General features: G+C 42.3%; 1 long non-coding RNA gene across 1 annotated transcript; it reads right to left on the minus strand.

Annotated features, from left to right (window-relative positions):
- Positions 1–7,791: 7,791 nt before the first annotated feature.
- On the minus strand, positions 7,792–10,075 carry LOC124996862. Its single transcript, XR_007110898.1, has 3 exons — positions 9,988–10,075; positions 8,349–9,891; positions 7,792–8,247 (listed from the first exon to the last, which is right to left on the minus strand). It is a non-coding gene; the product is annotated as an uncharacterized LOC124996862 (long non-coding RNA).
- Between the last annotated feature and the right edge of the window lie 5,551 nt (positions 10,076–15,626).

Raw genomic sequence — 15,626 nt, forward strand, 5'->3', positions numbered from 1 at the left:
GAAACATCTGAACCAACTATCATCCCTTTATTCTATCACTTCATTCTATTATGAATCATCATCCAGACACATGAAAAAACATCAACTAGAATTTTAAGTTTTGCCATCAATTATTATTTTTAGTCGTAAGATCTTTGCTCTTTTTTTTATTTTATCAAACTCAACATTGTTTCTATGAAACATCGTCTCCTGAGCATCATCACTTTGTACGTACACACTTTACGCTCAGTCCTTTGTGTTGTTCTTGGTCCTTTATGTCTCTGTGTCTTTATGTCTCTTTGTGTCTTTATGTCTCTTTGTGTCTTTATGTCTCTGTGTCTTTATGTCTCTTTGTGTCTTTATGTGTCTGTGTCTTTACGTCTCACTACACACTGCACCTGCTCAAGCTTTCATTTTTAAAAATACACATGAAATATGATAAATACTAATGAAACAGTTCAGGGAGAGACAAATGATAATAATTAACATTAGGATTTCATGTTGTTATAAAACAGATCAGAAAATATGACGGCATAAAAAATAATAGTGTAGAAATAGAAAGGAAAGTGTCAGTGGGTGAATGTGTGAGACAGAGATGAGCAATATTAATAATAGTGATGATGATCAGTATTAAAGGTGGAGTTTATCAACCATAGACACATAGACACAGATGAGAAAAGAGCAGATAAATGATCTTTTAAAAAAGAAAATGATGTCTGATGATGAGGAGCTCAGGAGGACGGAGACCTGAGGCTTGAATAAGAATGAACCTGGAAGTTTTAGTTAAGTCTTGAACTGTTTCTCTGATTTGAAACGTTTTTTTTTTTCTCTCGTGAAGGAAAACACACATTTAAAAAACGTCATAAATAGTTAGAACCTGAAGCTCAATAAAAACCTCTTTGACCTTTGACCCCTCCATCCATCCGTCCGTCCGTCTGGTTTCCTCAGGGGACGGTGGTCAAACATTTATCCTGGAGCCTGGAGGGAGGACGAGGAGGAGGAGGAGCAGGAGGAGGAGGAGGAGGAGGAGCAGGAGGAGCAGGAGCAGGAGGAGGAGGAGGAGGAGACCCAGGAGACATCTGACTCCTCCTGACACTGAATATGAATCTCATCTCATCTTCATCATCATCCATCACCTGTTACCATGGAGGCCAGATTTAATGATGGGATGTGACGTAAAGACGAGACTTTACCAGAGTTACAACACGTTTCAGTGGAAACACGGACAAAGAACAATTAACAAAATTTCACAATTATCACTTTTATTTTCATTAGACTCAGACCAGGGGAGGAGCCAGAAACCTGGAGGAGCTGGAGAATTTTAGAGGATGAGTTTCATGAAGGAACGATTGGCAACAAGCAGCTGAAGCATAACAGCTCATTAGGATCCAGGGTTCAAGTTCTGGCCACGTCCCCTCTGGACCTGGATCTGGATCCAGATCTGGATCCAGATCTGGATCTGGATCTGGATCTGGATCTGGATCTGTGTCACCGCCTGCGGCTCTAAGACGCCGCTGGAGTTTTTGTGTTTGTGTTTTGGCTGCGATGCAGTCGTCCTCACATCATGGGACAAGATAACGAGTCCACGGAGACACGGCTCATTTGTGCATCTCTAATTAAAGAGGGAGAAGAAGAAGCTCTTCTTTATTTTTAAGTGCGTCTGGTTTCACGCTCATACCTGGAGCCAGGAGGCGTCCAGACCGTCCAGTGTAACTGCTTTTATTGATGCTTTTTAATTTCTTAACATCTGTTTGTGTTTATTTCTATGATTTTAATGTAATTTTATATCTTTGTGTTGGTGAATGTGAACGCTGCTACAGATAAACTCCAAAAATAAACTCTCACGATTCATCCACCATGATTTACCGCTCATCTTCATCATCTTCCTCCTCGTCCGTGCCCTCTACACTTTCTTCCTGTTTTGAACTTGATCATCTTCCTGATTGCTCCTCTCTCCTCCTGTACCTTGGTCCTGGCACTAATTCAATTACAGCAGCCACTAGAAAAGGTGATTATAATTAACACTGATTAACGAGGTGAGGTCAGAGGAGTGATTGGACGCCGTTAGCAGAGGGACAATTACAGAGCGGGTCACACCCCCAGCGGCTGGAGGACCAATCAGAGCAGCTTCTCATCACAAGGTGAAGTCACAAAGTTAATCAGGAAAAGTCAGGGAGGACGAGGAGGAGCAGGGAGACGTTAGAGAAGAGGAGGACGAGGAGGAGCAGGGAGGACGAGGAGGAGCAGGGAGACGTTAGAGAAGAGGAGGACGAGGAGGAGCAGGGAGGACGAGGAGGAGCACGGAGACTCCTCTTAATGATGTAGGAAGAATATTGACTTCCTCCTCCTCCTCCTGCTCCTCCTCCCCCTGCTCCTCCTCTGTCTTGTACCATGTGATGCTGGTGTATCAGTTCCTCTGTGTCTCTGGTGTTGACTCTCAGCATGAGCAGCTCTTTGTCACTCTGTGGTGGCGTGGTGATGTGAGGAGGTGCTCTGAGGAGGTGCTCTGAGGAGGTGCTCTGAGGAGGTGCTCGCTGACGGAGGCGACGTGTCCAGAAGTCCCAGATAAGACGTGGGCTGGAGGCTGGAGGCTGGAGGCATGTGGAGGTTTGAGCTGCAGTCAGGACACAGAGGAATAAATGAAACCGCTTCCTGTTTGCCTCCTCTGCTCTGATTGGCTGATTGGTTCCACCTGTGTCTCGTTAACCTCTCAGCTCATGTGTGAAAGTAACAGTTCTGTCTTTGTCCCTCATCAGAACCAGAATCAGGACAGACTTTATGCATGTAAGTATGTTTGTACACACAAGGGATTTTTCTTGGTGTTTGTTGCATAAAGAAATCTAAATTAAATTAAATTGTTATACAATTACACACTAAAATATACAAAAAGACACATACACTGTATATCTGTATATAGAAGAATAACAACATTTCTGAGTCTCTGTGGATCTTCCTGTGTCTGTTTCCTCCTCTCGTCTGGGTTTTGTTCTCTGCAGTGCTTCTTATAACCTTGATTAAATCAGCATTAAACTGAACTTTCTTCTACTGGTTGTCGTCTTCATTTATGTCCCACAGACGACATGAGGAGGAGGAGGAGGAGGAGGAGGAGGAGGAGGAGCAGCAGCAGCAGCTCCTGTCATCAGGTTTTATTAAACTTTATGAACTCTCAACATCAGCTCCTGTTTCCTAACGATTCTTAGAGTTTCTCCCAGTGGCTGAATTCTAAGAAAATCCTTAGAATCCTGATGTTTTCTAAGAGTTTCCTCTCAAAGCTCAGAGTGGATGATGGTGAAGATTAGGTTGATTGTTTAGTGTTCAGAGAGAGGCTGCTAATGTCTTGGTTCTTTGCCCCAGGTGTGGTGGCGTCTTTGAGTTTGTTGGGTTAGAGTTACAGTCTCTGTTTAATTTGAAGCATTTTCAGTTGAGGTTTTCATTGGACTTATTTTAAACAAAGATTTTTTATTTTTCACATAGTAACAGTTTCCTGTCATTCCTGTGGGAACGTTTTTCTTTTGTTTTCCTCCCTCCATCCTCTGGTTAAGACCTCGGTAGGTAACAGTTTTCCTAAAGAGTCTCAGCTCTTCAGAGAGCTCCTAAGGTGAGATGTGCTGAGAGCAGGGAGGAGAACTTTAAGAGGCTTAGAGAGGAGAACATGGTGGAAAGAAGAGGAGGAGAGATATTCTCCAAACACTGAATGATTGGATGGAGCAGGAATCCAACCCCTGAGCCATTTTACCTGGTTAATACCACATGGATGAAGAGCAACAATGGTTTTAAAGTAGATCTGCTATTTATTTCTCTTCAGTCTCATAGATCAGATTCTAGGATTCAGTCTGTGGATGTGGCTCCGTTCTATGGATCAATGACATGATGCTCCTCACTAACATCACACCTCCTGTTCTGGAGTCACTCCTCAGACCAGGCTCAGCTAGGAGCTACACCAGAGTAGGGATGGCTAACATGATGCTAACGGTGCTGATGCTAGCAGTAGTAATGATGTGGGTGCTTCATTTGGTGCCAGTGAGTTTTTAGTTAGCTTAGCTACATTAGCTCTTTTGCTGCATGGATGGAATTGAACCTTCAACATGTTCAAAGTTTGTCTAAAGTTTGTCTGGATTTCACCTCTAAAGATGCAACAAGGAGGAAACACCTGGAATTAGATTCAACATCTGACCAGACGTAGCATTTTATTAGCAGACCAGAGATGCAGCGTCTCTGATGCCTGACAGACCCCACACCATGTTAGCAGCATCCCTGGCGAGGAGAGTCACAGCCTCTTGTGATTTTTTGGCATCTTCTCTGTGCTGCTGCTGGTTTCGATGCACTGATCAGCTGATTCCTGTTCCTTCCTGAGTGGCAGCAGCAGCTGGTGTTCAGCGTCGACACCTCGGGAGCTAAATGAAGGATCAATGAGAGAGTTTGACCTGCAGCAGCGTCAGGTGACAGGAAATCATTTCAACTTCTCTGGTGTTTTTAGTTTCATTCGAGGCCAAGACACAAACTGTAGTCTTGTTTCTTTTTTTGTCAGTGTAGATCAGAGATGCCCAGACCACAAACCACTCACAACATGATGGAACACGAAAGACCAGGAAGCTGCTGCACAAAACAAGATCAATCAAAGGGAATCAAAGAGAGGGGAAAGGAAGATTTCTTCATAGAAAATGAGGGAAAGTGATGAAAGAGTGAACAACACAATGAAACCAAGCATCAGACCGGCACTGGAGCCCAGCGAGAGCAGGAAGACGGACTTTAGAAACTCTAGGAAGCAGCAGGAAGTCGAGACTATGATTAATTTATTTGATCCTAAAGGGGACCAGAGAGGCAGACCTCCATCAGACTCACTCTGTACAGGAATCCTTGTAGTTTCAGGTTTAAAAATCACATTCACTCTTCAGGAGCAAATTCTTAACGTCAAAACCAAAACCTAGATGTAGATCTTTTTCACATAATATATATGTTTGCAGTGGAATCTTAGCGCAGCAACGTCACCTCCCTCAGACTTTGAAACATTTTCAAACTTGCCCGGGATTTTGTTCTGCTGGAGGCAGCTAACGTTAGCATTATTCCCTTAAGTCAAGGTTAGATGATGGGAAACTGAAAGTTAAAAGTAGCACATTTTACCGCCTATAATATCCTTACAACGTTACAACACGCTATAGTTTCTGGATGAGCTGATTACCTGCAGCAACCGTCCTCTCGTATTTTTAATCTTTACGTAACAGGACGCAGTGGAAACACCGACTGACCTCAGGAGGTGTAATTTAACCAAACAACCGTCCCGACTCTCCACAGTAAAGGTCTGAGAGCTCGGCGCTGCAGTCTCTCCAGGTCTCTCCACAGATCTAGTGGATGCATTTGAAGTATTCGCAGATAAAAGCCGCAGAGCAGCTATTGCTTTTATTGTCTGCCTCCCGCCTGTCAACTATAATTATAGAGCAGTCCCAGCATCAGTCCCGGGCTCTCAGGAACACATTTAAAAGCTGGACTGTATCCATAACTACCACCCAGACCGTGTTTGTCAGGAAATATTTATGTGTGCGGGTGAAATAGCTGCTGTCAGGACTGCTGCTCCAGATAAAGGTGAAAAATAATGTGCGTGCGAGGAGGCGACGGGCGGAGGGACGATCAGTCAAGAGGACGGACGGAGAGACGGACAGGTGGACCAGCGCTGCAGGAACACAAGGGTGGCATTGGAAAAAGTTAAAAGAGAAAACCTAATTAATGTTATCTGAGCGTCCCCGTGGAGGAGAGCTGCAATGAATGAAATTAAATCAGTGTCAGCTCGGTGGAGGCTCAGAGACAGTCACCAATTACAGCTCAGAGCTTTGTTACTAACGAACACGTCTCGCACTGATCCGGCCTCACAGGTGGACTCCTCGCCTCACACCGGCCACGTAGCAGCAGTAGTAGTAGTATTACTATTATTATTGTTTTGATGGGGAAACTCAGACTGCAGCGTCTTCTCTAATTGAAACTTTAGCGGCGGAGGAAGACGTCACAAAAGAGACAAAAAAGAAGGAGTCATTTAAATTCATGAGGACGTCGGGGTTTAGAGGGAGCAGGGAAATAAAATCTGAGGCAGAGTGAAGGATGGAAATAGAAGATTCAGACTTTATTATCCCAAACTGGGTCATTTCACACACCCAGCTTTAAATATATAATCTATTACGACATGTATACACAGTATTTACAAGAATTATTCACATTATGAGCAGAATGTGTCAGTAACAATCAGTTCTGCTCATTTTTGATTTAACAAGTAACTTAAATAATATCCACCATCAACATGAGTCTTTATTATAAATAACAACAGTGACGCACAGGAAGCTGCATCACATGCAGCCTCAGGCTAACTGGAGCTAGCATGCTACTAGCATGCTACTAGCATGATACTGATCAGAGCTCAGGTCAGTGTCCAGTTCATTCAAACCAGGTTAAAACAGTTCAACACTGAGCCTCAAGCCTACGGCCCACTGGCATCACAACATTAACACAACATTAAAACACCAGAAACACACCAGAAACACACAACTCTGCACAGAGCAGAAACACACAGAAAAACACCAGAAACACACAACTCTACAGATCAGAAACACACAGAAACACACAACTCTACAGAGCAGAAACACACAGAAACACACCAGAAACACACAACTCTACAGAGCAGAAACACACAACTCTACAGAGCAGAAACACACAGAAACACACAACTCTACAGATCAGAAACACACATAAACACACAACTCTATAGAGCGGAATCACACACTCTAGCAGAAGCAGAACCACAGAACACACAAACTTCTACAGATCAAAACACATCAAACAAACACAACTTACACACAAAAACACACAGAAACACACAACTCCACACAAAGCAGAAACACACAACTCTACAGAGCAGAAACACACAGAAACACACAACTCTACAGAGCAGAAACACACAGAAACACACAACTCTACAGAGCAGAAACACACAGAAACACACAACTCTACAGATCAGAAACACACATAAACACACAACTCTACAGAGCGTAAACACACAGAAACACACAACTCTACAGATCAGAAACACACAGAAACACAACTCTACAGAGCAGAGACACACAACTCTACAGAGCAGAAAAACACACAGAAACACACAACTCTACAGATCAGAAACACACAGAAACACACAACTCTACAGATCAGAAACACACAACTCTACAGAGCGGAAACACACAGAAACACACAACTCCACACAAAGCAGAAACACACAACTCTACAGAGCAGAAACACACAGAAACACACAACTCTACAGATCAGAAACACACAACTCTACAGAGCGGGAACACACAGAAACACACAACTCCACACAGAGCAGAAACACACAACTGTACAGAGCAGAAACACACAGAAACACACAACTCTACAGAGCAGAAACACACAGAAACACACCAGAAACACACAACTCTACAGAGCAGAAACACACAACTCTACAGATCAGAAACACACAGAAACACACAACTCTACAGATCAGAAACACACATAAACACACAACTCTACACAGAGAAGAAACACACAACTCTACAGAGCAGAAACACACAGAAACACAAAACTCTACAGAGAAGAAACACACAGAAACACACAACTCTACAGAGCAGAAACACACAGAAACACACCAGAAACACACAACTCTACAGACCAGAAACACACAGAAGCACACAACTGTACATAGAGCAGAAACACAACTCTACAGAGCAGAAACACACAGAAACACACAACTCTACAGGTCAGAAACTCACAGAAACACACAACTGTACAGAGCAGAACACACAACTCTACAGAGCAGAAACACACAACACAAAAACCACACGACCTGGTTTGAAATATATTTGATGAAGAATAAATGTGTCCAACTAGATGATGAATCAACATTTTGTGTTATATTTTCATGTGTTCATAGTCATTACTGTTTATATAATAGAAAACTGCAGTTTTCATATGAAAATAACTTCTATTCCTAATTTCTCCATTATTTCATTCAGGAATTACATATTTTTTAAAGGATATGTTATTAAATATAAACGTTCTCCTAATTCCCTTGTTCGTCTTCACTCTACATGGAAACACCTGAAGTTACTTATTGGCTGAATGTGGCCCCTGAATCAAAATGAGTTTCTGACTCTGGGTCGTCGGCTGGTCTCTGCAGCGTTTTCTCTTTGTAAACCTCCGGTGTCCTTCCAATAACACACAAGACGCTGCAGCAGCTGTTTGAGAAGCGTCCAACATCTGTAACCACATCAGTGGAATTAAACTTTAATTAGTCCAACTGCCTCTAAAACCCAGTGACAGGACACCTCAGCATTTCTATCCAGACTGGACTCACTCACAGGGTTCTGGTTCCTGGTTCCTGGTTCTGACTCGTCTCTGACTTCCTGAGTTTGACTTCAGGTGTCGACTGGGACACAATGAATTACCAGGAATTAGTCACGGCCCGTTTAGAAACGTCTGCAGAGATCCGTCTCATCTAGACTGGATATTTAGTGAGTTAAGAGAACAAAGACTCGTCTGGTGCTGTTTTCTAATATAGTTCCAGATGTTTGTTCCAGACACTTCATTACTGGGTCTCATTTAAAAACAGCTGATATGATGCAAAAATCTAATTTAAATCACTTTCTAAAGTCTCTGCTCAACCAGTAATATATATGGTCATTTACTTCAGTCTCATCTCATTTCATCTCACTAAATCTCATCATGTCTTTTTAACTAAGGAAGAGGAAAGAAAACAGAACTCAGGATGTTTTTACATCTTTGGGACCAAATGAATCTGTTGACGCTGTGACACTAGTACATGTGACAGAAAAACATGTTTCATTTTAAACTAAGAATGATGAACACACAAACCAAACCAGGAAGTTACACATCAGTTTGAAACCAATAAACAGACTAACGCAATAAATGGAATGATATTATCAGTGTGGACTAAGGGAGAAATAAAACATCAACATGACAGATTCAGGAAACAACATAAAAACTGAAGACAGGGAAGACCACGACCAAACCAGTTCAACCAGATGAGCCCGCGACATAATGAACTTATAGTTTCTGTTGATTATACAGTGACAGACATAAAGTTTAATCATGTGAACAGACTCTGAAGATCGAGTCTTCATGACCTTTGCTCTCTGGTTTCCTTGGATAAATGATTGACATCGTTCATAGGTAATAAACAGTCTGAGGAAATTAAAGTCTTTCACTGGATGTGAAACATCTGGAGGCGTGTTTTCATCCTCATGAAGTCATTACAAACCTTCTCATACTTGTTAGTTACTTCTGTGATGTAATGTTTATCTGTGCCACAGAGAATAACTGCTGAGGTTTGGAGCTGCTCGGTGATGAAGATCAGCTCCAGGATGTCGATTTCCAGCCTGATGAGCGGTAAAGCTTGAGCTCCGACATGTTCCCTCCTAAGAGCTCCACATGCAGTTTTTACAGGTTCCAGCATGTTCTTCAGTGGTCTAACCATCATCTGGAACTCTTCTGAGAATGGAATCATTTTTCTAACTTGTTCTTGTTCTATATTTTTCATCTTTATCGTAAAACTAACAGCAACTAAGCCTCCTACAAGAGCAGCGACCACAGCGAACCCTAAACTCACACCTTCAGTTACAGGTGCTAGTAATATCGCTGCGAACGCTACGAGTACTGCTACAAACCCTCCTACCATAATACCTCTGTCTTTTTCATTCTGGACGTCTTTGACTGTAGCAGCGATGTCCTGAAGCCTGAATACACTCTGTCTTATCCTGGATTCATTTTGTTCACACAGGCTGACGAACGAAGCTGATTGCTGAGAGAGGTTTATCCGTAAAGAGTTCATCTTCAGTCAAATTAATGTTCCTCTAGAGTTCGTTTAAACTCAGGCTGATGTTTCTAAGAAAAGAGAATGAAACGATAAGTCATCAGTGATCTGTTCTCAGTATCTGTGATGAGCCATGAGCTTGTTTTATTACCTGTAGAGAATCTCACCTGTGTCCTCCTCTTTGACTCTCCAGAATGAATCCTCCACAGAGGGTGTCACCTGGACGACTGCACCACACACACACCTTAACCCCGCAGGTACGCTGAGTCATTCACACAGTGCGGCCTATGAAGACACTCCTCTTCCACATGAGGAAGTGTTTGTGCTCAGACCAATCAGAGTCTAGTTTTCTTCCAGTTTGACCAGTTCATTCAGTTTCCTTAGATCCACGTCAACACAACAGCACCCAGTCAGCGTGGATCCAAGTTTCAAACCACATAATAAATATATTTCCCATCTGTCTCCCTTCAATATCCATAAAGATCAAGTGGACTCATGTGTCTACATATTAATGTTTAGTGTCTGTTTACACCTGAGTGAGAACACACCTGGAGGACAAAGGACAGGTGACCCTCCTTCCTTCCTTCCTTCCTTCCTTCCTTCCTTCCTTCCTTCCTTCCTTCCTTCCTTCCTTCCTTCCTTCTCTATCAAACACAAACTAAGACACAACCTGTTGAGCTTCTAGAAGACGTTCGGAGAGAACTGAGGATTCAGTTCAATTGAAAAACACTTTATTTGTCCCAGAGGGGTAATTTAAAAGACACAAGGAGCGGCACCACGAGGACAGACCAGACAACAAACAATAAAACGCACACACAAAGCACATCTATAACGTCTGAGTCATCACTCAGAATCAGAATCAGCTGACGTCTTTCTGTTAGCTCATTTGTGATTTCCTGCACACAAAGAGAACTGAAATGACTTTAATGATCAGACTCATCTCATCTTCTGTAAACAGCGATGGAAGCACTCACGCTAACACTAATGTTAGCAGCAAATATCCTGCTGTGAGCCTGTGATTGAGAAAATATCTGATCTGAAATAACAGATCTGATTTGAACTGATGGCAAAAATAAAAAATATTGAAACAAGTGACTGAAGAGGAAATATACACAGAACCTGTTCTCCACGCTGGAGATCATTTATTCATTTATTCCTTCTCCAGAGACTCATGTGGAAGCTGCAGGTATTTGATGAACTCCTAACAGCTGGAGGCAACAAACTAAACTTGCAGATTACATTCATTACTCGTCATTAAACTGGCCGAGTCTCCTCATCTCAGCGCAGGAGTCTGTGTGGAGAGGAACGATGCTGTTCATATAACATGAAATAACCGGATATAACATGACGTCTGACGGATTTAACACTCAAACAGAAACTACAGAAAACCAAAAGAAATACACAGAATGAAATTTAACTTTAATATATATATATAGCTTTGAATGCTAACCCTGCTAGCAGGCTACAGCTGATGCTGATAGTAAAGATACTGGTGATGCTAGTGATGATGCTAGTGGTGATGCTAAAGGTTTGATCAGGTTCAAATGCTGATTGTTTAATTTTAATTAAACATACAAAATCATTTATTTTTTTGTGGTTAATCATAGGATTCATTGACTCCTCAGTAAAAAACAAAACATCCAGCCTTTGGGATGAGCGTTAACAGCAGCTAAGACTCTGCTGTGTTTACCAGTAAAAGTCATAAAGTAGTTTGATGCTGAGTTCCCTCCAACAAACAGCTTCCGATCATAAAAACAACTTTTTTTTCCGGATGGAGGGCCTCTCCACCTCCAGGAGACAAGTCGTGCTGAGCGCTGTCAGGTGTTAATAATGTTCTATCATCATCATCATCATCGGACCTCAAGACAAAGACGCAGCGTTGAAATGTCCCGGGTCTAAACGAGGGTCGACCCGCTCCCCGTCCCGCCCCCCCCCCCCACCCCCCCGCCGCTATCTGCCTGCCATTTCCTAAAGGAAATGTAATTTCTGCACGAATCAAAACAAAAAGCCAATTTTCAGCTATTTACTCGTCAGGCTGAGCTTTTAAAGACGCAGACGCCTCCGACTGCAGCTGACATTCACTCATACAGACAAATTACCGACGGACACTTGAGAGACGGCAAAGACAAACTGTTAGACACAATCACAGAGCTGTGGTGTTCAGTGGCTCGTAGCGTAGAAACTGATTATTATAACAACATCCTCAGCAACTCTGCAAGAACACGCAAAGACAGAAAATGTCTGCAAAGACGTCACTGGGTAGAATTCAACACCAACGCGTCAGGTCTGACTTTACTGAGGATCTGGTTGGATCTGGTCACCCACCCATCAACATGCACTATACAGTCTAATCCAAGTAATTTAATCCCAGTCCCTTCCATGTCCAGGTGTATAAATCTGCTTCTACAGACATTAGTGAGAGAATGTGGGGGGTCAGTTCACAGGAGCTCAGTGGGTTCTAGCTTGGCGCTGTGATTAGACGCCACCTGAGCAACAGGTCCAGTCTCTACCAAATATTCCACAGTCACCTGTCAGTGGTTTTAGGACAATGTGGAAGCCACTGAATTGTCAGGCCATTTAAAATGACAGAGCGGGGTCATAGTGAGGTCACAGTGTCAGAATCTGTTAAAATTCCTTTCTTGAACGCTTCCTGTTTTATTTTGAAAAGATTTGTCTTCCTAGTGTTTCTCAGTTTTACTTCCCCTCTTTGTTCCTTTTTCCCGCCTTAGTTGATTAGTCATGTGTTTCACCTGTGTCTTGTCTCCACATGTATTTAAGCCCACCCCACTATGTTTTCCTCACTGTGTTTTCCTGCCAGATTCTCTCAGTGCTGTGTGTCTGTGCCTTCCAGCCTTCTCAGTAGCAACCCTTTTGCCTATGGTGTTTGACCAGTCTACTTCTTCTTCGTTTTTGGTTTTATGCCTGTTCCTCATCTGTTTGTTTGCCTTCCATTTCATGTGTGACCTGCTGCTTCGCTCTGGGTTAAAGATCCTGGATTGTGGACTTTGTACCTCTGCCTTCCCTTCCTTTTTGCAACTGGGTTCACACTCACCTGCCCTTCCACACAGAGTCTCCAGACTTGATGTTTATCTTCAGATTATCTCCAGAACAAAGCAAAGACCAAGAAATCCATGAATGAGTTTCCATGGCCCAGCAGCTGCATCCCAGCCAAACATCACCACGGTCCCTGCAGAGCGTGGGATGCAGAGCGTGGGATGCAGCTCCACTGGACTCTGGAGCAGTGGGGACGTTCTCTGGAGGGACCAGTCATGCTTGTTGATTAGGAGCTGGACTTGGTCCCTTAGTTCCAGTCAAAGGAGCTCTGAATGTTTCAACACACCAAGACATGTTGGACATTTCCATGCTCCCAACTTTGTGGGACCAGTTTGACCCCCCTTCCTGTTCTGAGTCCAAGTCAAAACTTTGTGGAAAGACTTTCCAGAAGAGTGGGAGCTGTTATAGGAGCAAAGGGTGGAGACGTCATATTAAACCCTAGGGATTAAGAAAGGGATGTTACTGAAGTTCATATGACAGTACTTTTGGGAATATAGAGTATCCAGTATTCCTCTAGTATTCCTCCAGTATTCCTTCAGTATAGAACGATCAGCTGAAGAGTGACCTGGAGGAATACTGGAGGAATTCACCAATGTGGGTCAACATTGTCCAGTGTTTAAAGTGTTTGTTGTTTCCTGTTGATTGATCGGTTGTGTTCTCCGAGCTCCTCTACCTCCAATACATGGACTAAAGTATTTGAGCATTACACCAACAGGGGCTGGAATGAAGTCATGTTCAAATACGTACACCGATCCCTGGTCTGGTCTGGGTGGGGGCTACATGTCTTAGTAACATGAATGAATCCCAGGTCCAAAGTTTTCCCAGCAGAACATTGAATTGTCACTTACTTCTGTGGTCATAATGTTGTGGCTGATCGATGTATGTCAGACAACAAGTTCTAAAAGTTCATTAAGATAATTTAGGGACAAAACACCAACTCTCGAGAGAGTAGAGTCATCTAGGTCGACCTACAACCATCTCTACCTTTGTTTCATCCTCAGTAGATTCCAGTCTTTTCAGTTCAATTCTTCCTCTTTCAGTAACTTTTCATTTGCCTGCAGTGACCAGACGTTTGAGGAAATGACTGAACCTCTTTAGAAAAGAAACGAAGAGTCATATCTGAACACTTTATTGGAACACACGTTTTCTTTCTGACTATCAGAGCGTTTTGTGTGAAGTGGCGACAAAATCAATCCGTCTGTTGAAAGAGGAGAAATGGTTCAATGAGCCTGTGAAGAGATTCAGGTCCGAGCTAATCAGGACCAGCTTCACTCTGACCTTTACGTGGAGAAATCTTCTGACATTTTCTCCCATTCGTCACAAAGAGACTTTTTCAGCTCCAATCTCTCGGTTCTGAAGAATGTAACACTGCTTATATTTGGTCTGACTTTGACTCGCAGTCATTTTCAGTTTCTGCCGTAACAATCTTTCAGCTCCTGATATCGATTAAAATGACTCGAGTCTGGACTTGTTTTGGGTTAATTTGAACTTCACTAATCTGAACCTCCAGGTGAGGTGAACGTAGGTAGCAGAACCAGCAGTCACCACTAGGTGGCTTAAGATTTACCTGATTCACTGCCTCAAATTTCATTTGAGCTTCAGCAGATCCACGTAATCATTTTACTGGGTGGTTTCACAGTGTTTTAGATGATACATTTAACACATTTTATTGTGTACTTTTTAATTTTATTTTTTTATTCATATACTTTTGTTTATATGGTTTTATCGATTTTATTGTGTTATGTCTTGACATTACTACTCTCTACTCTACTCTCTTCCTCCTCCATGAACCTTAAGTAGATATGGAAGGAAGTCTAGAATAAAGGAGGGAGTAAGGTGGAGTCAGACAAAGATGGAGACACCTCTCTCTGCACCACCATGTTTCTAGAACAGACCAAACGAACACTGGCTTCCATGACATGTCAACCTCTGAAACCTAAAATAAAACTCTAAATGATTTCACCATGAGGAGGAAATCTGAAGCATCACTCTCCTTTAGGCCTGTTTATTTGGTAAATTCATTATTATTTTTTCCATAATGTTTTCTAAATCTGATTCATTCATTCATTCATTCATTCATTCATCATGAATGAATTATAACAAGAGTAAAACCTTTAACAATGCTCCTCTGTTTAGACCAGGTTAAAAATGGCATGTTATTTTAATTGAAGTGTCAAATTCCTGTGATAAAAAATGACAAAAAAGTAAATCAAGCATAAAGAATACATGGTCATTCACCTTCTATTTCATTATGTTTAAATTCTTAACATCGTCAATGAAAGCTCGACATTCTTCCTCAAAAACATGTTTTTTTTCCCATTTCAGTTTGTATGTTATATTTTTAAAAGGAAGCTTTGTTAACATCTGGTCTATGATATTTTTTTTTCTATGTGAAAATTAAAAATATTTCACAAAACTGAAAAAAGTCTTCTTAGGCCCTACGATAACACCTACAGTTTACAAGTATTTCAGTGGGCGTCTTATAAAGGGTTAATCATCTCACACCAACTCAAATTAGGACCAAACAGTTAAAACTAGCAGTGCCCCTCTGCCCCCCCACATCCAGTCTGACCTCCCCGTTACTCTGCTGCAGGGCTTTGGATGTGATCAGTCACTCAAACACGGCCCAACTAAAGTGTGATTATGGGTGTTAGCGTGCGGAGGAAAGAAAGGACCCAGGGCTGCTGAGGGATGTCGGCCTTTAAGTTGAAAGTGTTTCATGTTCAAAGTGTTGCTTCCTCTCAGCAGACCC

This window comes from Mugil cephalus, chromosome 19 (assembly GCF_022458985.1).
Source record: "Mugil cephalus isolate CIBA_MC_2020 chromosome 19, CIBA_Mcephalus_1.1, whole genome shotgun sequence".
NCBI classification, from domain to species: domain Eukaryota; kingdom Metazoa; phylum Chordata; class Actinopteri; order Mugiliformes; family Mugilidae; genus Mugil; species Mugil cephalus.